The 21,788-nt window shown below is 37.1% G+C and overlaps 1 protein-coding gene across 1 annotated transcript in view; it reads right to left on the reverse strand.

Moving 5' to 3' along the window:
* The window catches only part of NRXN1 (neurexin 1), a 944,853-nt gene extending 923,336 nt beyond the window's left edge, over window positions 1-21,517 (reverse strand). The window contains exon 1 of the mRNA XM_005864821.2: window positions 21,504-21,517. The gene's annotated coding sequence lies outside the window, so the exon portion shown is untranslated. The remainder of the gene's footprint in view (window positions 1-21,503) is intronic.
* Between the last annotated feature and the right edge of the window lie 271 nt (window positions 21,518-21,788).

Raw genomic sequence — 21,788 nt, forward strand, 5'->3', positions numbered from 1 at the left:
TTTGGGGCCGTGGGGGGGGGGGTGTTCCTCAGTCCAGCCTGCACCATCTCCAATCTGGGACCCCTCCAGGGATGCTGGCTCCCAACCGCTCACCTGCCTGCTTGCCTGATCACCCCCAACTTCCCTCCCCTGCTGGCCTGGTCATCCCCAATGGCCCTCCCCTGCAGACCTGGTCGCCCCCAACTGCCCTCCCTGCAGGCCTGGTTGCCCCCAACTGCCTTCCTCTGCAGGCCATCTTGTGGTGGCCATCTTGTGGCCACATGGGGGCGCCATCTTGTGTGTTGGAGTGGTGGTCAATTTGCATATTACTCTTTTATTAGATAGGATTTTTTAAGTCATTTCTAAACACTACTTTTAGGGATACTAATCTTGTAAACATGATAAACATCTTCTGGTTCCAATGGGTTGTATGTTGATGAAAATACTTTTCCACACTGTAGTTAACTCAGCAGAAATAACCGAATCATTCATTGTATAGAAACATGTAGTGTTTTTAAGTGACTGTCCTATGAAGGCATTACTATACAAGGCCTAGTTTTAAATTACACCCTATGAAATGAAATTATTTCCTATTTGTTGTTCATTCCTATTTATGGCTCCTGAAATTCTGACTGAATTTATCTTTTCACAAACAATAAACTTAAAGTGGAATGGTATTCAGAAATTTATAGCTTTAGAATTTTAAAAGTGAAATGAATAATATCTTGTTTAACAAATTAAAAAATCAAATAAAAGGCCCACTTTTTTTTTAACAGAGCATGAAGTTTGTTTTATTTTCTTTAGACTTTCATATATATGCATAGTCATACAAAATGTAGATATTTGTATTGTAACATGAAGGATCATTTAACAACTATCTAAATAAAACAAAGTCCCACTTCCATATGCATGATAAAACCTTATTTAATTGGTCTCTGGGTCACAACTTTGAATAAGACTCCGAAAGGAAGGATATCAGTAACAACCAAAGTTGCTTGAAAATCAGACTTTAACAAACCAGAACAAAGCTGCATACTCCTTAACAAAGGGTAATCATCCAAACTTGGGTAAAAATTCTTTTCATGTGAATTCCAAATAAGACATTAAAATTCTAATTTTCTTGCTAACAGATTCCTGTATTGAAGATTTTTTTAAAAAAGATAAAAAATTATCAATTAACTAATGCCCCCTCCCTACAGGGTATCTGATACCACAAATTTCAGCCTTTGCTAGTAAAACATTTAAAATTTGCTGGTAACAAATAAGGATGGAATTCACATATAATCTTATTTTCATTCTACTGATGAAAATAGTGGGGCCCAGGGCGGTTAAGAGACTACTACAGAGGTGTGATAAGCAACCAGATATACTAAGAACATTTCTATGCTTCTTTCTAGACCACTGCTGTCCAATAGAACCTAAATGAAAAAGGGAAATGTTTTACAAGAACTAGACCTGGATTATGGCCCTAACCAAGACTAACCTACTCATCAAGAATACAGTCTTTGGAAATATTTCACAGGTCTTGTAAAGATCTGAATAAGACGGAATCATCTCAATAAAAACTCCTGTCTGTGAGGTTCTCTATGAAGCTCTGGGAAAATAAAAGAAGGCTCATGAGCTAGTCCAGATCAGTCTTCCACAAAAAGGTAAAGAAAAATACCATGTGAAATAACTCTCAGAAAATAATGCATGCTGCAGAGACACCAAAACCTGTCAGAAAGTAGTAGAGAAAATAATTTCTTATATGTATCTTTTTATTTCTTCCAAGGAACTCCTTCAGGACAATTACTTAGGAAGCAAAATTTATTTGTGGAAGGACTTGGCATTTGATTACTAACAAATGATTACTGAGGAGGAGAAATTAAGAATCACTTTGTATTTCTGATAAAGTTGGCTTCAACACTCAAAATATGCAGAGCTTGGTTGTCTTTGTTTAGACAGAATTAAAAACAACAACACACTACCTGGTAGATCTTATTTCAGAATTTATTTTTCCCATGACTAAAACAGTAAGCAAAATAATCTAGTGCTATATAATCAGGATGTGCATTCAACTCATCAATTGTTACATGAAACTAAAAGCACATCTTGGAAAAAAACTTTGAGGCACTGGTCACAGAAATGGAGAACAGCCTTGGCCTTGTGGCTGAGGCAACAAGTCTTGATGGAAAGGACCCACAGCTATGCCCAGAGATTAGGACCCCCATTGAGCTCCATCATATACTACTTTCTAATGTGACATTGAGATGGTCATTTCATAGCCTGAGCCTCAATTTAAAACTAGAGGCCCGATACATGAAATTCGTACCAGGGGCTCAGCCCTCACAGCCAAGGTGGCTTGCCTCGACCCTCCCAGCCCCGGCTTCATCGGGAAGGTCGTTTGGAAGGTCATTCAGCTGTCCAGTCTAATCAGTATACTACGCTTTTATTATAGATGGGCCCGGCTGGTATTGCTCAGTGGCTGAGCCTCGACCAATGAACCAGGAGGTCAGGGCACATATCTGGGTTGCTGGCTCGATCCTGTGGGGTATGCGGGCGGCAGCCAATCAATGATTCTCTCTCATCATTGATGTTTCTATCTCTCTTTCCCTCTCCCTTCCTCTCTGAAATCAATAAAAATATATTTTAAATGGAAATAATGAAATCTACCTCATAGTATTATTGGGAGAATAAATTAGTAAGAGTCATAGAAAATGTATAGCATGCAGCTTATATATAATAGACACCCAATTACTTCCCTACTTCCCTTTAAAGAATCTGTATAAGCACATAAGGAAAAAATTTAAATTAAACCTAACTTTAATTTTAACATATTTAACAACATTTTTTATCCTATACTTCTATTTTGCCAAAGGAAGTTGTATAAGGAGCAACATCAAGAATTTGAATGTGAACTGATTTCCAAAATGGTGCAGTATAATTAGGAAATTCACGATTCAAATTCCTGTTTATGCCTGCAATGTAAAGGCTAATGGTTTGTTTGTTTTCTATAAGGACTTGATTAAAGCCTCTAGCAGCAATAATTAAATAACCCTGTGCTTGAAGGATGCAGGCTCAGCCAGCACTGAGGTGTGCTAAAACCCATAATTTATGCAGAGGGATGTGTGTAAATTAACAAATGAGTCTCATTTACACTAACAGTACAAATGTAGGTTTTTTTCTTTAGGGAACTACCTCCATGTTTTCTGCTAACCACTACATATTGTGAGTGCAGTGCACTATAAACAGCATTCTAGCATCTACAAATAGCCTCTAGTTCTGGTGATGATCTAGATGAGGAGTTGGATAACTTTTCTGTAAAGGGCCAGATAGTGAATATTTTAGGATTGTCAATCCATCTGATCTCTGTTGCAACTACTCAACTCTGTTGTTGTGGTGTGAAATCAGTCACAAACAATACATAAATAAATGTGTACGGTCGTGTTCCAATAAAACTCTATTTAAACAAATAAAACAGGCATTGGGCCTAGATTTAGCCCAATAGTCTATATGATTATAAGTCATAGTTTGACAAACCCTGACCTAGGTCCTAATTCTCAGATAGTACAATGTATGAAATGATCTTCAATATCATTATTTATACAACAGGTAAGAGCAACAGTATAAACCTGTTGTGAAAACTTGACAAGTTTCTTCACCTTTCTAAATTATTCTGCCTCCTCAAATATGTTAGAAAAAAACATGACAAACTGAATTTACCTAAGTTTGTTGTAAAATTCAGGTGATGATATTTGAAAGCACTTATAAAAATGCTATAGACTTACTTGTAAAGTATTAGTGTTGTTGTTACTATAATTAGTAATTTGCTGTTCTCTTCACCACTATATTTAAGGCCCCTAGAAGTCACATATATTCTGGGGGTGACCTCAAAGAATGTGAACTGCATAAAACTCACTCAAAGTTTATGAAGTAACTCTAAAATTTGAGGAAGAGCAGATAGGATTAAGACAGCACTTCCTAGAGTCAGCCCCATCATATAGTAGTCATGGCAGATGTTTTTCAAGATGTTCATGATCAATCCTTTTGAAAACAGTGCATGTGACATTATAAACATGAGTATATTATTACACTATGAGCATTAGTAATAAAGAAATACTTGTCAACTGACGAATAGGTTTGGAACATTTATACCCCTCTTTCAGAGATTCACAGTGCACAATTACAACTGAAGATGCTGAAATGTTCTGAAATTAATAAACTGTATAACTCTGTTCAACCCCATATTTCCCAAATTTACTTCTGTACAGATTACTTTGTGGGTGAAGCCCATTAATACAGTTCCCCAGAACACACGTTGAGAAAAGCTATGGAGGGGAGCAGACTTTGCCACCCCAATGTGCCTTTTGGGGGATAGATTATTTTAAGTTGGTTATTTTTAAGAAACAAAAGACTTAGGAAAAACCTTTGACCTTCCCCCAACTCCTTAAAAGAGTTTAGATGGAGTAACTTCTCCAGGAAGGGAGCTTTCATCATAGATAACTGTAATTTAATATGAACTAGATGTGATTGACAGGAAGGACAAAGCGAGGCCCCTGTGACCAAAGTCCTCTCTGTCCCCCACTGTCGATGGCCCAGGAAACATTTATTTATCAAACATTTTCCATATCTCCATGGGAATTGCCTTCTTCCCCTCTAAAGTTCAAACCATCACCCTCTTTTCTCCTTCGCTCAAAACCCCAAATGAATCTCAACTGCCTGGTTTGTTCTTGGATCCCATATTCTTATAGAACCCCCACATGTACATATGTAATAAATTTGATTATTTTCTCTTGCTAGTCTGTCTCCTGTCAATGTATTTCTTAGGCCAGGCAGAAAAATTAAGAGGATAAAGAGGGGAAATTTCCCCATCCCACCCTGAATGTGGGCAAAATGTCCCACTGTTCCCACATTTGATGGTGTGAGAACAGGGACATTCAGCTATTTACTGACATTCCATCAGTGTGTCATTATATTGGGATTTCTTATAAACAGTCATATGGAAACGAAAACCAACCAAATTTGTAAGATGACTTGAGCAGTATGAAAATTACATTGACCTCAATATACTTTAAATAGGGAACAGAAAAATAAATTTCAAATATCGAATGTCTCTGACTTGATTTTTGAAAAAATAACAACAAGCATATCCCCTGGAGATAATATCAGGTGATAGAGACTTAAAAAGCTTTGTGCTGAAGGCACTGAAATCCATTAAAATCCAAATTATTCTGGCTTTTGCTGAATGTTGCTTAAACTGTCCAGCAGGAAAGGAGGTTGGAAAAGAATTGCATAGTTCATCAGTTTCCTATATAGGGCTTTCTACTCACAGGATTTCTTCTGGAGGCTTTTTAACATACTACGTACTTAAAATTTTTTGACATTATTTTTATTGTTGACACTGTTACAAGTGTCCCTATGTTCTCCCCCTTTGCCCATCTCCACCCAGCCCATGACCCCTCTTTCCTCTGACATCAACTTACTGATGTCAGTGTCTATGGGTTGGTTATACATTTAAGTTCTTTGGAATACTAGTTCATTTTAAAAAGGCAGTCCTGTTCTAGTGCAGTGATTATCTGACTAATGGTGGGTCTTTAATTTCACAATTCTCTTTTTTTTCCTTTGCAACCAAAACTTCCTTTCACAGCAAAAACACACATTTTTTGTCTAACACAAATTTGAATACTAGAAGTTGGAGCTGACTTTAGGAATTAAACACATAAATTAACCAAAAGCAACTTATAGCTAGAGAAAATAAACAAGATATCTTATTCTAGCATCTAGCAGGCATTCAATAAATATTTGGTGAATGAGTAAATGAAGTGATGAATCAGTCAATAACTTTAGCTCATATGTAGAATTACTAATATTTATAAATACATTTTTGAATAATTTAGCAATATTTTCTACAACAGAAAATCCTAAAATTCAAAAGAACTAAAACAAGCAAAATGATAATCTGTTATTACAATTACTTATTTCAACATCATTCATAACCATTATTTGCCCATGCACAGTAATGGAGACCTAAGATACTTTATGGTAGACAAATATAATAAACTCATCCATGATACACAGATACTAAGCAGAATAAACTTTTTATTATAATGCTTAGATTATATTGCAGTGTCTATCTTAGTACACTGAAGGAATAAAAAACTATCAATACAAAATCAATGTCATAAAATTTCCTTACAAAGCAATGCAACAATCCTCTATCAAATGTTTATGAAAAAAATATACATCCAAAAAGCGCCACTGATATAAAACTTATTTCACTCATTTCTAGTGAAATCCACAATTATAATATCTACTTTACGATGTAGTCCCTAAAATATTTTTTCATGTTAGGGAAAAGTTTTAAAAAATTGTTTTTTCATCACTCTGTATCAATCTGATAGGTTTGTGCAATAGGCAAAATATTGGTTTCATTTATTCAGACAGAAAACATGGTTCTTACCACATTACTTTCCCATTTATGAAACTTTCACTTATCTCAGAACAAGCTAAAAATCCTTTCCATGTAATGCTGTTAAATTATCACACTTCCCAGAACATGCTTATAATGCATACGCTACAGATACCACATTTTCCATCACTGAAAAAATAAAAGTATTTTGTTTCTAAGTATGCTGTGAAAGATTTCCTGGGATGATTGTTGTTTTCTTTTATTTTTTAATACATGCTCCTCTTAACATTGTATAATTGACATTTTTTAAAAGCAATCATGAGCTTTATCTACTATTAAAGAATTAATAAACACTTCCAAGGCAATTTAAAGACATCCAATATTTCACATCAGTAAATCAAATATTGTTTCTACATATTTATATGCACAAATTATTGCTAATGTCTAGATACCTTGATAAGTGAAATAGCCATAAGACAAATTAGAGACAAAAAACACACATCAATCAAATTATGCAAAGAACACAATTACAATCCAAAGTATTTAAAAATGTAATATGTGCTCTTTCTTCAATTACAAGAATAAAACCCAATAGATGACTAAAAATTTTTTACAACTGAATGAAAGGCAGTATCAGGAAATAAAATAATGGAATCAAAATTACAAATATTGATGTGCAAGTTACTATTTTCCAAATTGCACTTGCTCCTTTGAGGCTCGTTGGTTGCTCTGATCTCACTGGTTGAACTCACTCACATGAAGAATTCTGACAACGGAGGGAGCACGTGATACATATCATCTCCCAGGCTTGTAATGTAATAATAAGAATTAACAACCCCTTTTGAACCTCAGAGCAGCCACACGACAGACAACTTTCTTTCAGAGAGTCGCTGATTGAGCCAGACACTTTCTGTGTGTGCTTCCTAGTTAAGACACCAAACTGAATTATAGCAGATTTGGAGCTCTATTTTTATAAGAACAAGTAGATAATTTACAATTAGGGACAATGAAAAAGACACCTCCACCTGAAGAGTTCCCAGAACAGAGTTTATCGAATAGTTGTTTCCATGAATTTAAAATGGTTTAGCCGCCAATTTTAAAAACATTGCTGCTATTGTGATACTCCAAAAACTTGCTACAGAAGTTGACAACCAGGCAGCAAACAAAGCAAAAAAAAAAAGCTTAGATCTTGTTCCATACACCCAAGGGAATACATCCACATAATTGATCCAGCAATTGTTAAAAACTATATTTCTGCCCAGGAATGTGCTTGTAGGAATTGAGGGAGGGGAACCTGTTAATACTTGACTATTATCACTATCTTATCCATTTTATTAAATTATATAAATAGGCTTTATTATACATTCTCATTTCCAAAATAAACACATGGGTTCAAAAGAAAGGGGGAAATAATTCACCACTTAAGCATGCAATCCCGAACTGACAGAGGCGTTTAGTTTAACAAACAAGAAGACAGTGTGGGTGGTTTTACCCGTGTCTAACTTAGTCACTTACCTCTCAGTTCAATTCTGAGGTTTCCAAGGGTCGGAAAATGACATCAAGAAATTGACTTGGCTGAACAGTTTGCACACACTCACACTGAAACGCATCCTTTAAAAATCATGATTAATACAGTTCCACATTTAGTTCCACATTAAAAATATCAAACTGGGGAACACAGGAAATAGTGAAGACCACAGTTCTGATTTGATAATTCCATCCAGAATGAAAAAGGCATTATTTCTCTCCTTTCTGGTTCAATCCAGACATGCTGCAATGTTTTCCAATGGGAGCACGTTTCTGAGCAGGACACATGATGGGGGTTCATTCCTACTCGGGCCTTCATTCTCCTAAGTGCTCCACATTGTTTTTGCAAGGAAAGGATTTTCTGACATCTTGAAAAAATTAGAGCTTGAGATAAAAACTTCCCTGGAGAGCTTTCACTTGCACGGCCAGCACTTGCCACGCACTAACATTTGCTGAGCTTGCACTTCACAGGTCAGAAAGCCCCACAGATGAGGGGCCCCAGTGCCACAAACAGGCTTTTCTTGATCTCATTTAAGTCTGTTTCACCTATTTCTCTTCAAAGTGTATGTATATGTGTATGTTTACACCATGCCTGGGGTATCTTGCTCCTTATAAAAATGTGAAGGCAGCAGAGATTAATCAAAACCAGAATGTGCAGGAGAGTACTAGCTACTTATGTGCTAAACAGAGTAACAATATTAGAACCATCTCTGGGCCCAATGCGTAGAGCCATATATAAATGCTCCCAACTCTTTCCCACTCAATCGTTTCTTTTAACAAGGTAGTAAGAGAAAGCGGCTGGATTTATCCTTCTTTTCTAGAGTGAAAAAGTCTTCTGAAGCATGTGTCAAGATATTAGCTTCATAAATACTAAAAATGGGAAAGCTATACAGAAGGGAAAATTAAAATGGATCTGCCTTAAGATAGCAACAAAAATTAAAGCGTATGTATTTATAAGTGTGTGAAATTGTATATCTTGTTCTCACATTTGATTCTCAGAATATATATTTGACAATGCAGCCTGGCTTTAATTGGAGAAATAAGTTAACTCAATGAATCTGAGTTAACTTCATTAGTTTCTTCTCTTCAAGAATAAAAGAGCGCCCAGCTGGTGTGGCTCAGTGGTTTCGCATTGATCTATGAACCTGGAGGTCATAGTTCGATTCCCAGTGAGGGCACATGCCCAGGGATGCAGCCTGATCCTCAGTGTTGGGCATGCCAAAGGCAGCCAATCAATGATTCTCGCTCATCATTCATATTTCTATCTCTCTCTCCCTCTCCCTTCCTCTCAGAAATAAATAAAATATATATTTAAGAAAAAGAATTAAAGAAAGCAGCTGAAAAGCAAATTCAATGAATTAAAGAGCACATATTACATATATCTATAGCAGGTTTCTTCTCCTTTGTTGCTACTGACATTTAGGATGTTAAGTAGCATCCCTCTTACCTTGCGAATAAATGCCAGTTATAACCCTTACACCTCCACCAACATCACCCTTAATTGAGAACCACAGATTTACAGTAAGCTGAAAGGCAAAGACTTTTTGGTGACAATGAGCCCTAACATTACCTGTGTACTTGGGTTTATGGTATCAGTTTCACACAAGGGATATCTTGTAACAGTCACAGACACAATAACTTTAGTTCTAATTATCATTTCTATTTCACAAAAGAAAAATCTGAGTCTCCATGATATTAAATAATCTGACAGATTCTGGTCTATAATAGATGTTGAGTAAAATTATATAATGGCTTTGGCAAGCCAACATAACTGAACACTTCTTTCAGAGATATATGGCAGAGGTCTGGATTTTAAATGTATGGCTTAGACCTGATCTAAGGAAGAAAAAATAGGAAGTAAAACTTGAAGTCCCTTTATATCAGCAGTAATATAGTGTGAGTTAATTTATCAGATTTTATTAAGTTGCTGAATGACAGTAAGTTTGGCCAAGCCTAGGCTTAAAGCCCAGGATATTTCCAGGAAGATGAGCCTTGAGGACAGCATGAGCACTGAAAAAGGAAGGGATGAAATACTGACTGAAGACAACCAGCGTCAGTAATAGCAGATTTGATTGAGGGGAGAAATTAGTACCTCAATTGAAGGCTGGAGATTAATAAATTAAATTTTGCCTAGCTCTCTCCATTTGTCAATTGCAATGGTTCCAAAGGGGATAGATAGTACTACCCAGAGGCACAAATCTTTTAAATTTGTGATGATATATACATATGTAGATTCTAAAAGTGGGGGGGGGGAGCAAGGATGGGGGTTGAGCTGACATTTGGTGGGGACTGTATGTCCTACAGTCCAGAGTATGCTCCATGCAGCTTCCAAATGCCCCACCAGATATCCATCCTCAGAGGCAGGGAAGTTTTTTTCTGCCAAGGGCCATTGGAAATGTATAACATCATTCATGGACCATACAAAATTGTCAATTTAAAATGAGCTTGCTATACTTGGCCAAACATTGAATTAACTCACCCCTAAAGCGTGGGCCAGACCAGATGATTGCAAGGGCCTTATTATGGCCCGTGTGCCAGACTTTCCCCACCTTTGGGAATAACTTGTTTATAATGATCTGAGCCTAGAACTAATTTTAAGCGAATGAATTACAAGTATTTTTTGCACACGGTTATAGTTTACTGTTGTTGTTGTTTTTTGTTTTCTTTTCCAAAATGCAATCATTATGTAAACCTGGAAGGGCATAAAACTTATTTGGTTTGGAAATTTACCAAGAGTTGTCACCATTTCAAAAAAAAAAAAAGTCACCAACTGCAACACCTGTCATAGTATGAATCACCAATATAACACACCTCCACCAGTGTGCAAATGAAGCTTCAGATTCATGCAGCTTCTACATTTAGGTACAGCTGACTACCTTTCATGCTTTTATTATTTATATGCCTGAGTATTTGCATATGAGATACATAGACATTTATAAAAATAGCTTTCCTCATATTTCCACTTTATAATAACAATATGGAATTATACTGATTTTTAAAATTATATGTTACATAGCCTATGTAATTTACCTTATATTATTAGATTATCTTATTTATGAATTTCAATTTAGGATAGTAAAGTGGGGCCTGTGTTATAAAAAAAAAATGTATTGAACTGAGACCCTGGTAAAAGATCCATCTTTCCTCCCATATAGCAATGCTACAACAAAATGATAAAACAAATAAATACCCATGGTTTGTAACAGTGGCCAGATAATTTATTAAGAAGAGCAGTCAACAATGTAAAACTCTTTAACATGAGCTGCTTTGGTAATTAGAAAGCGGAATGAAGAATGTTTTTGTATGTCATGCCTAACTCTTACACCAAACCTTTATTAAGAAACTGCTACCTGCTAGAAACAGTTATAGGTGTTAGAGATATAGAAGTAATCAAATCAGAAATGATTGATGCTGTTATGGACTTCATATTTAAGAAGTGGAAGATGGAAATTAACTTAAAAACTTAATCTTTTTTCTAGATTAAATTTATGGGGGTGACATTGGTTAATAATATTATATAGGTTTCCTGCACAATCCTATTAGGCATCCTCTGTATATTGCTTGTGTGCCCACCACCCAATCTTAGTTTAAATTTAAACTATTGCAATTTTAAACTATTAAACTACTAAAATGATTAAAATGTTTGAAAAGGAAAGTGACTCTGATAAGTGTGCAGGAGTGCTTTTCAAAATGATTATTGTGAAAGAAACTAGATCAGCATCACTCCAGGCTGACCAGACTGGTCCCAAATCACTTCTTCAAAGTAGCTCCTGTCTTCTCTACGCTAAATTATCTTTCACCTTCACTCATCTGTTCAAGATCGCAGGGAGCGTCCCCTCCACTCTCCCATTTGACATACTTTAACATTTTTATTACTTTTTTGTAGTGGCATAATTTTCATCTGTCAACCGGAAAAGCAAGCTGCTAGGAGAGAACAATCTCATATACTTGTTTGTGCTTCATAATGTACCAAGAAGAGGGCATTAGACAGAGGTTATCACTAAATGGTCAATGAGTATGAGGGTAAAATACTAAGAGAGTTGAACACTGTTATCTTGGCAAGAACAGTGTTCAGAGGGCTGGCAAATGGGAGATTTTAGAGACAAACTTTAACTTCCATTTAATAATTCATTTTCACTGCCTGATGGAATGTAGAATAAGGTAGGCATGGACCCATGGTGGACACCAGATCCATTGAACAGAATTCAAATTCTGACTCAGCCATTTATTATTATAACCGTAGGCAAATCCCTAAATGTCTTTGAGTCTTAGTCTCCTAACAGAGAGCAATGAAATCCTTATTCCATTGTTGCAGTATAATGTTTCAGAATTACTTAGCAAATTGTTAAAAAATACAGTTAACTGGTCAAGTGCAGCTCATTTCCACTTCCTGGTTTAGGAAATGGAAAGAAAATTGTCTAAGTATTTTACATGTGCTTGGGCCATAGTACTTATATATCATGTGGACTCAAAAAATTGAAACATCCAACGATTCTACTTCTGGGTATATATCCGAAGTAACCTAATTCAAAAGAACATAGCACTCCTATGTTCACTGCAGCATTATTTACAATAGCCAAGATTTGGAAGCAGCCCAAATGCCCATCAGTAGATGAGTGGATAAAAAAATCTGTGGTACATTTACACAACAGAATACTAAATCGGCCATAAAAACGAAGGGAAATCTTACCTTTTGCAACAGCATAGATGGATCTGGAGAGTATCATGCTAAGTGAAATAAGCCAGTCAGAGAGAGACAAGTACCATATGGTTTCACTTATATGTGGAGTCTAATGAAAAAAACTAACTAACAAACAAAATAGAAACGGAATCATAGATGCACAGAACAGACTGAGAGCTGTCAGAAAGGAGCGGGGGTGGGAGCTGGATAAAAAAAGGTGAAAGGGTTAAGGAAAGAAAAAACAAAGAGTCACCAATAATAGCATGGTGATTGCTGGAGGGAAAGGGGGTCAGAGAGGTTGAAGAGGGCAAAAGGGTGATAAATGGTGGCAAAAAGAGACAGGATTCAGTATGAAGATGATGTGTTATAGAGCTGCGCACTTGAAACCTGTGTTGTTTTCTTAACCAATGTCACCCCAATAAATTCAATTTAAAAATAATTTTAAAAATTGAAAAGAAAAGGTTGTTACAATAATACAAGTAAGTCTTATAATATTTCTGTAGTTAACCAACAAATTAAAGTCACACCAATTGTCATTACATAGGGTAGTGTGTGTAGGTTAAAAATAAAATGTGTGTTTTTCTAAGGTAAAAAAAAAAGTCCTACCATGGGGAAAAATATAGAGATTAATCAATTACAAACAATTTTAATTTCTGGATTAATACTCTCAATGTATTCTATTTAGGAACTTTCTATGTATTCCATTTAGCCCACACTCCCTTACATACAGGCACACAAAAGCAATACTTTTAGTTAATGGTACCCGGAAGCCTACAGTATTCATTCATTTTAGTAAAGTTAATAATTTCTTCCTCCTCCTGGGAGAAATGATATATACCATATGTAAAAGTTTTATGCCATGAAATCCCACTCCTTATGCTCATTATATCATGTTTATCTATTTTCTTTTTCCAAATGAAAGTCAAAGGCCACCGCATAACACTATTCAATCCCAATCCAATATAATTATTTTAGAGCTACTCAGTCAATCCTTTGGAAGAAATGGGGTTAAATGGACCACCTTCCAGAGACTTCCGTTCCCACGCTGCCTCCGTGGTGCTGTCAGCACTCAGTTTTCATTGCCTGCACTGAGCTTGCACAGCCAACTTTAGTTGATTCAAATGCTACCCACAGAGGGTGTGATTCAGGGCTGACTCAGCAGCATGCAGAGCAGATCAGGGACATCCCAGAACTGAGGCTTTGACAGGTGCACTTGACTGAAATAATTACCCACGGAAGGTTCAGCAGTGCTGGGAAGGAAATGTGGATGGGAGAGTAGGTGATGTAGGAGATCTAGTGGTACACAGTGGCAGACTTCCAGGAGAGCAGAGAGGAGGCAGGAAAGACCTTGGGCAAGAGCTTTAGTCATAAGGCTTGGGATCCGAGGTGGAATTTCAGTTATTCATAAGCAGGGAACCAAGACAGAGATGGAGTTTCTGTAAACTGGGCACTCAGTAGCAACTTCTTCACCAAGAAATGTCCTTCGTTTCTAAAACTGGGATTCACTGTCACAGTAAAATGTGAGACTGATGATGTCCTTTGACTGGGTCAGGAGGGTCCCAGGACCTGAGGTTCAGTGAGCAGCACTTTCAGATCAGAGATAAACAGACTGAGCCATGAAGACTGACTCAAGTACTCACATGTGGGGAAAGACAGCTGGAGAAGGAGCGCAAAGGGAAGGAGCCAGGTCCCAGGCTATATGGCTTGCATTCCCATTTATATGCTCCCTCTCTCTCTCTCTCTCTCTCTCTCTCTCTCGCTCTTGCTCTCGCTCTCTCTGATAAACACACACACACACTTTCACACGCGCGCGCGCACACACACACACACACACACAGCTCTCTCTGATAAACACACACACACACACTTATATACCATGGTCTGGTTAGGGAAGTAGCATTTAAATCCACCCACAGCTGACCTGTCACTACTCATTCCATAAAAAATATGAAAGTAATTATAAACCAGAGATGTTATGAACAGGATGAAAATCATAGTTCACGAAATGCTAGTAAATAAAACCATGGAGAGGCAAGGCTTGGGCCCGACGGTCTCCAGCAGTGTCCAGCTGCAGGTCTTCAGGGCATTCCTAAGAGTAACTGCAGAGAAGGAACTTAAACTCTGTGAGTGGCCGTTCCACAGCATTTAATGTGATCATCTACTTAGCCATCAAATTCCTTCATTAAGAGAACAGTTTTTAAGTAGGTTTTTTTAAAAACTGAGGTTGCAAATATGCCAGTTTAAAAGTAAATTTTATTAATAAACAATATATAAAAGCTTCTCAAATGTTCTCTAAAGCTATGTCAGAGGAACATAAATAAATATAACTGTTGTCTGTAGGACACGGGCTACTGAAGGAAGACTAGGTCAGCATCTCCCAACCTTTTTAAGCAAAATCCACTGATTTTCCACATTACTGTTTTTGACTATTGAATTAACATGTATTAATCTAATACCACTATATAAAACTACTAAAAACAACTAGAAAAAAAGAAAGGTATGTGTCCTACCTGCAAATTTAGAATCTAATTAGGGAGGTAAAACATATTAAGAATAACTGATTTATAAAGAATAAATTTTATAGAGTCTAGGAGTGTCAAAGGTATTGAGGATGAAAGACATCAGTGAGGTGAGCATCATAGGAAAAGCTTCCAAGAGAGAGGATGAGGGCATGTCCCTCCCATGAACCCAGATTGTTTTCTACCACATAAAAGAGTAACAAGAATAAACAGCACTCTTTGGCGGTCTGCATACATCTTTGGATGCACCAGTACACGAGCTTTGGCCATTGTGAAATCCTATGGCTACTCTGGTCATTCTTCCAAATGGGCTGGACATTTTTGCAGTTTTCTTTTTATTACCATTATTTCAGAACTATCATATAGGAGCCAAGAATATAATTTACCATTTGGAGCACATGTACGCTACAGGCTAGAGAGGTGCTGTGTGGTTTGCACATATCATCTAATCTACTATAACAACCCCTTGAGGCAGGAACCATTACTGCGGCACTTTAATATATGAGGAAATAGCACAAAGAGGTTAAGCAAACTGGTTGGAGCCAAATAAGAAGATAATGGTTGAGTTCAGATTTGAAATATGTCAGGGCCTATATTTTATAATTCCCACAAACATTTTTATAGAAAAGGCAACACTTCTTTATCATCCAGCACTTACAACATAATCTGGAAAATAGAAAGTGACAGTTATTTAAGGGGCAAATGACTGAATAAAGAAATGAATGAACTCTGTAGCCTTCCCAGTCAGTTATGTAGCAGCAGTTAGGGTAGGACCCGAAGTTTTCATAGAGACCTGCCTGGCAAGAGCTGGGTTAGCAAAAACATGAAACACACATCTCAGAAAACAGTGTTGGAGAAACAGTGGCTGTATCTGCCCCAGAAACTCAGAGTCTCTTCAGGGTTTAGCAGAGAAAGTGTTCAGCTAGTTCTTTCAGCAAAGCAAGGATAATATATACTTCTGGTACTTTATTTTATTAAAGTGATGCGCTTAAAACAAGTAACATTTTAAAACTAAGATTTAACATTTACAGAACTTGTGTTTCATCTCATCCTAGCACAAACTCGATGTGGAGATACTACCATCAGCCCAGGTGTACACGTGGGGACACTTGGGTACAGAAAGACCAGGTCTCTTCCCCCAAATCACACAACTAATAAAAAGCAGAGACTACATTCAAACACAGCCAATCTGACACCAGATCCACACTTTTGCCATCAGACCTTACTGTCCCTTAAAATGAAGTGAGAAGGACATAAAACATGCAATTCATATGAGGGACATAAAACTGAAACTCATAGATATAGACAACAGTATGGTTGGTTACCAGAGGAAAGGGTGTGAGAGGTAGTAAAGGGTAAAATGGTGACAAAGGATGATTTGACTTTGGGTGGTGAGCACACAATGCAATTTACAGATCATGTATCATAGAAATGTACACGTGAAACCTATATAATCTTATTAAGCAATGTCACCTCATTAAATGTAATAAAAATATTGTTTGGATTTGTAATATTACAGAAACAATGAGCATCTAGAACTATTCCCATTAAGTTAAAATTACACTTGAAATAATCAATAAAAGAAAGCAATTGGGGGTATGTGGGGTTCAAATTAGTTAAAATTACACTTGAAATAATAAAAGAAAGCAATTGGGGGTATGTGGGGTTCAAATAGGTTAGCTAAAATGTTATCTAATACTGAAATATTAGAGTATTTATTGTCATGGCTTTGGAAGTGCCCAGCTAGCTCAGTCGGTAGAGCATGAGACTCTTATTGTCATGGCTTCTTAGTGCAATATTCCTTTCTTAAGAGCTGTGCCCTGTATACACCCTATTATATGAACAAATAAGAATTCAGTAAGAGAACCTGGTGGTCAGGATGGGGCCTGGAAGCATCAAGATGAAGTCTAGCTTCAACTTTTGACTCTAGCACTTATTAGGTATGTGTCCTAGAGGAAGTTAACCTCCTCCCACTTCACTTCTGTGGATATAAAACAGGAATCACAATTATACCACCTTAAGGTTGTGGTGAGGTTATAAAGTTCAAGGATGATTATGCCCCATCGGCCATTTTTTATTTTCATGATTTGGAGCAGATGTTACTGGTATCTACTTGTTTGAGGCCAAGGATCCTGCTAAACACCCTAAAATGCATAGAAAAGCCCCCACAGCAAAAATTATCCAACCCAAAATTTCAGTAAAGCCAATAAGTTGAGAAACCCTAGTCAAATGTACATTAGCAATATGCCTGGTGTAATATTAACAATCAATAAGATAGCCTTTACTGTTGCTTTATCATATGTACAAAATTTGTGGAATAATTTATGCCAAAGTTTTAAAGACTAAAAGGTTTTTATTCTTTCTTTAATCCAGGAGAGAAAAGTGAATTCAAATTTATAAATATTGAGTCTTTTGTGAATTATGTTTTCTGATTCTTTCTCCCATTGAATAAGACAAATTGTTAAATGACATTTAAAACAACTGGTAACTTTAACTACCATTCTGGCTCTGAAGTCTTGGTGGCTTGCTACTGATTTACAATAACCATTGGGAACAGTGGGAAACTTTAGAAATTAAATAAAAAACGTATTCAAAGGTTTGTTTTTATAATGGGACCCTTCCACTACTCTCTCCCCACTTTGAAAATAAGTTGTGACATTTCTTTAAGAAAAAAACTAGAGATTAGCATCCTCTATTTACTTGCCTCAATTAATTGCTCTGAGTATCTGTCTTTCTAGGCCAAATATATATTTTATATTATCTTTATATAATTTTTTTCTAAAAGGATCAGACCTGGAAATTGGACTGTTGTCCTAAAAGAAATGAAAATATGCCAATCAGGAAACATGGCCAAGGGACCAGGAGGCTCTCATGTTCAACACAACGGACAGCTTCAGAGTAATCCTGTGCTTCACAGTTCAACAATAACAAGTTACTATGGCCCAGCACTGTGCTACATGTACGTGTAAACACAGGGACTCAAACAGCAATGGCTTTGGTCAAGTACAACCTCTAAGCCTTCATTTCCACTCTCCAAAGGTAACATAAGTATTATTTCCAAATTGATAGCTTGCATTCTTCCTTTATGCTTTCTGCTAGAAACATGCCCTGAAAAAAAAACCTATCACTGATGAATGCTATGTAGTGAGCTTATTTTTTAAGTTCATTTTTGGAGTGTTTATTGCGGTTTTATTGAAAGACAACTGATTTTTTTTTATTGTTGATCTTGCAACCTTGCCAAATTCACTAATAGTTGTGTGTTGTGTGTGTGTGTATGTGTGTGTGTGTGTGTGTATGTGGTTTCCTTAGGATTCTCCATCTACAAGATAATACAATCTATTAGTACAGATAGTTTCATTTTTTTTTTCATCTCCAATTTGAATGCCTTTTATTATGTTTTTAAATCTAATTTTCCTGGATAGACCCTCCAGTACAACACTGAATGCCAGGGCCAAGAGTGGACAATCTTCAAAGAAAGTGTGATACATCCTATATAATAAAGAGGTAATATGCAAATTAACCCCGATGCCCTCACAAGATGGCTGCCTACGACCAGGCTGGTAGGAGGCTTAGTGAGAAACAACCAAATGACTGAACAAACAGGCTGCGTGGGGTGACCAGGTCAGCAGGGTGAGGACTGAACAGCAGGCTGTGGGGAGCGAGCTGCCAGCGGCGGGGCCGTGAGGGATGACCAAATGACTGAACAGCAGGCTGCATGGGGCAATCAGGCCGGGGGCAGTTGGGGGCAACCAGGTCAGCAGGGAGGGGGCAGTTGGGAGCAACCTGGCCGGCAGGGGAGGCAGTTAGGGGCAACCAGGCAGGCAGGCAGGTGAGCAATTAGGAGCCAGCGGTCTAACATTGTGAGAGGGATGTCCCGGATTGGAGAGAGTGCAGACTGGGCTGAGGGGAACCCCCCCCCATGCACAAATTGCATGCACCAGGCCTCTAGTATATATATAATCTGTATATCTCACATATTATTCGCCCTTAATAAAAAAGATTATCTTGCCATTTATGACAACAAAACCAAATGACTGAACAAGAAAGCTGCGTGGGGTGACCAGGTCGGCAGGGTGAGGACTGAACAAGCAGGCTGCAGGGAGCGAGCTGCCAGCGGGAGGGCCATGAGGGATGACCAAATGACTGAACAGCAGGCTGTGTGGGGCAACCAAGCTGGAAGGGGGGGCACTTGGGGGCAATTAGGCTGACGCAGGGGGCAGTGAGGGGCAACTAGGCCAGCGGGGGTGGCAGTTGGGGGCAACCAGGCCAGCAGAGGGGGGCAGTTGGGGGCAACCAAGTCAGCAGGTAGGGGGCAGTTTGGAGCAACCTGGCTGGCAGGGGAGGCAGTTAAGGCCGACCAGGCAGGCAGGCAGGTGAGCAATTAGGAGCCAGCGGTCCAACATTGTGAGAGGGATGTCCAACTGCCGGTTTAGGCCCAATCCCTGAAATTGGGTCTAAACCGGCAGTCGGACATCCCCCAAGAGGTCCTGGATTGGAGAGAGTGCAGACTGGGCTGAGGGGAACCCTCCCCCATGCACGAATTTCATGCATCAGGCCTCTAATATATATATAATCTGTATATCTCACATATTATCCGGCCTTAATAAAAAAGATTATCTTGCCATTTATGACAACATGGATGAACCTAGAGGCCATCATGCTAAGTGAAATAATCCAGGTAGAGCACGAAAAACATTGCAGGATATCACTTATATGTGAAATCTTAAAAAAAAAGCTGAACTCTCAGAAACAGTGATATAAAGAATGGTGGTTGTCAAGGGCTTGGGAGGTGAGGAGAGGGAGAAATGGGCAGGGGTTAATTAAAATGGCACAAACCTTCAGTTATAAGATGAATACGTTTCAGAGTCAATGTATACCATGGTGAATATAGTTGATGATATAATATTGTATTATATAATTGAAAATGCTAAGATACTAGATCTTAATTGTCCTTATACACACACACACAAAGATAAATATGAGAAATGATGGATGTATTAACTAACTCTATAGTGGGAATCCTTTCACTATGTATACTTATGTCAAAGCATCACAATGTACACTTTAAATAGGTATATTACAACTTTATTTGTCAATTATACTTCAGTAAAGTGGACAGAAAAGGGGCACCTTATCTTGTTCCTGATCTTAGGGGAAGACCATTCAGTTATTCAGCATTACATAAGCTCTCAGTTGTGGGTTTTCCATAAATGCTGCTTACCCTGTTGAAGAAGTTCCTTTTTACTAGTATACCTAGTTTGCCATGAGATTTTTAGTTTTCTCTTTTTGGGGGAGCAGGTATGAAATGCTTATATAATTTCATGTGTATTTTTCCTTTTAATTTTCAAATATGGTAAATTGGTGATTTATTTTCAAATGTTAAACCAACATTGCATTCTAAATACTAGTTATGATGTAGTATTATTTGTATATATTGTTGAGTTATATTTGTAAAAATGTTATATAGAATTTTTACATCTATCTGTATGTGATATACTGATTTGTAGTTTTCAATTATTTAAATTACTTCATCTAGCTTTAATATCAGTATAATAAAAAAAGACAGACAATAACAAATATTGGTGAATATTTGGAGAAACTGAACTCCTCATATATTGCTGAAATGTAAAATGGTGCAGCTGTTTTGGAAAACAGTCTGGTGGGTTCTCAAATTGTTAAATAGTTACCATATGACTCAGCACTATCACTCTTAGGTATGTACTCAATATAACTGTAAAGATTTTTACAAAAACTTGTAAATGAATAATTAGAGTTTTATTAATAACAGCCAAAATTCAGAAACAAAATAAAATATCCATCAGCTGAAGAATAGACAAACAAAATGTGGTCATACAGTTGAATATTATTCAGCTACAAAAACGAGTAAAGCAATAATAGATGCTACAACATTAAAACATGTTAAGTGAATGAAAACATACAGAAAGGCCAAATATTGTATGATTTCATTATATTAGTGGCCCAGAATAGGAAAATCCATGCAGTCAAAAAGTAAATTAATGTTTACCAGGGGCTAGGGGAGGGAAGAATGAATGTGAGTGAGTGCTAATTGGTATGGGGTTTCTTTCTGAGTGATAAAAATGCTCTGGAATTAGGAGGTAGTGATGGTGCACCATCTTGAGAGTACACTAAAATCCACTGAACTGTTCACTTTAAAAGTGAATTTTATGGTATGTAAATCATATCACAATTTTAAAAGCCATATACTGGTATGTGTGCCCACATATACACATACAGGCATACACACACTGCTGATTTGATCACATATATCACTTGATTATTTTCAAGCAGCATAGAATTTAAAACTGAAAATAACTTAACTTTATAGTTCATGCAAACATCTTGTTATAGCAAATGAAAACTTGAGACATGGAGAAATTAAATGACTTACCCCAAATCACATAGCTAGCTACATAGAAAATAAAAACAAACAAAAAATTACTTATGGTCTGAGCTCCTTCCCTTTTCTTACACAGGAATATTCCCCAGTGTTTAAAAGCATGAAACAAAAACAAAGTAAAAAAACATTAAAAAGTACAAAAAAAATAAAACCCAATTTTATTCATGTTAGGTTGTTTTTCTCTTAAGTTGTAACAAATATCCTCTGTGGTAGATGTTAGTATTGAGAATATTACCAAATCTATGATCACTCTCAGAAAGTGACATTGAAAAATCC

Source organism: Myotis brandtii, unplaced genomic scaffold, assembly GCF_000412655.1.
Source record: "Myotis brandtii unplaced genomic scaffold, ASM41265v1 scaffold191, whole genome shotgun sequence".
In the NCBI taxonomy this organism is placed as follows: Eukaryota; Metazoa; Chordata; class Mammalia; order Chiroptera; family Vespertilionidae; genus Myotis; species Myotis brandtii.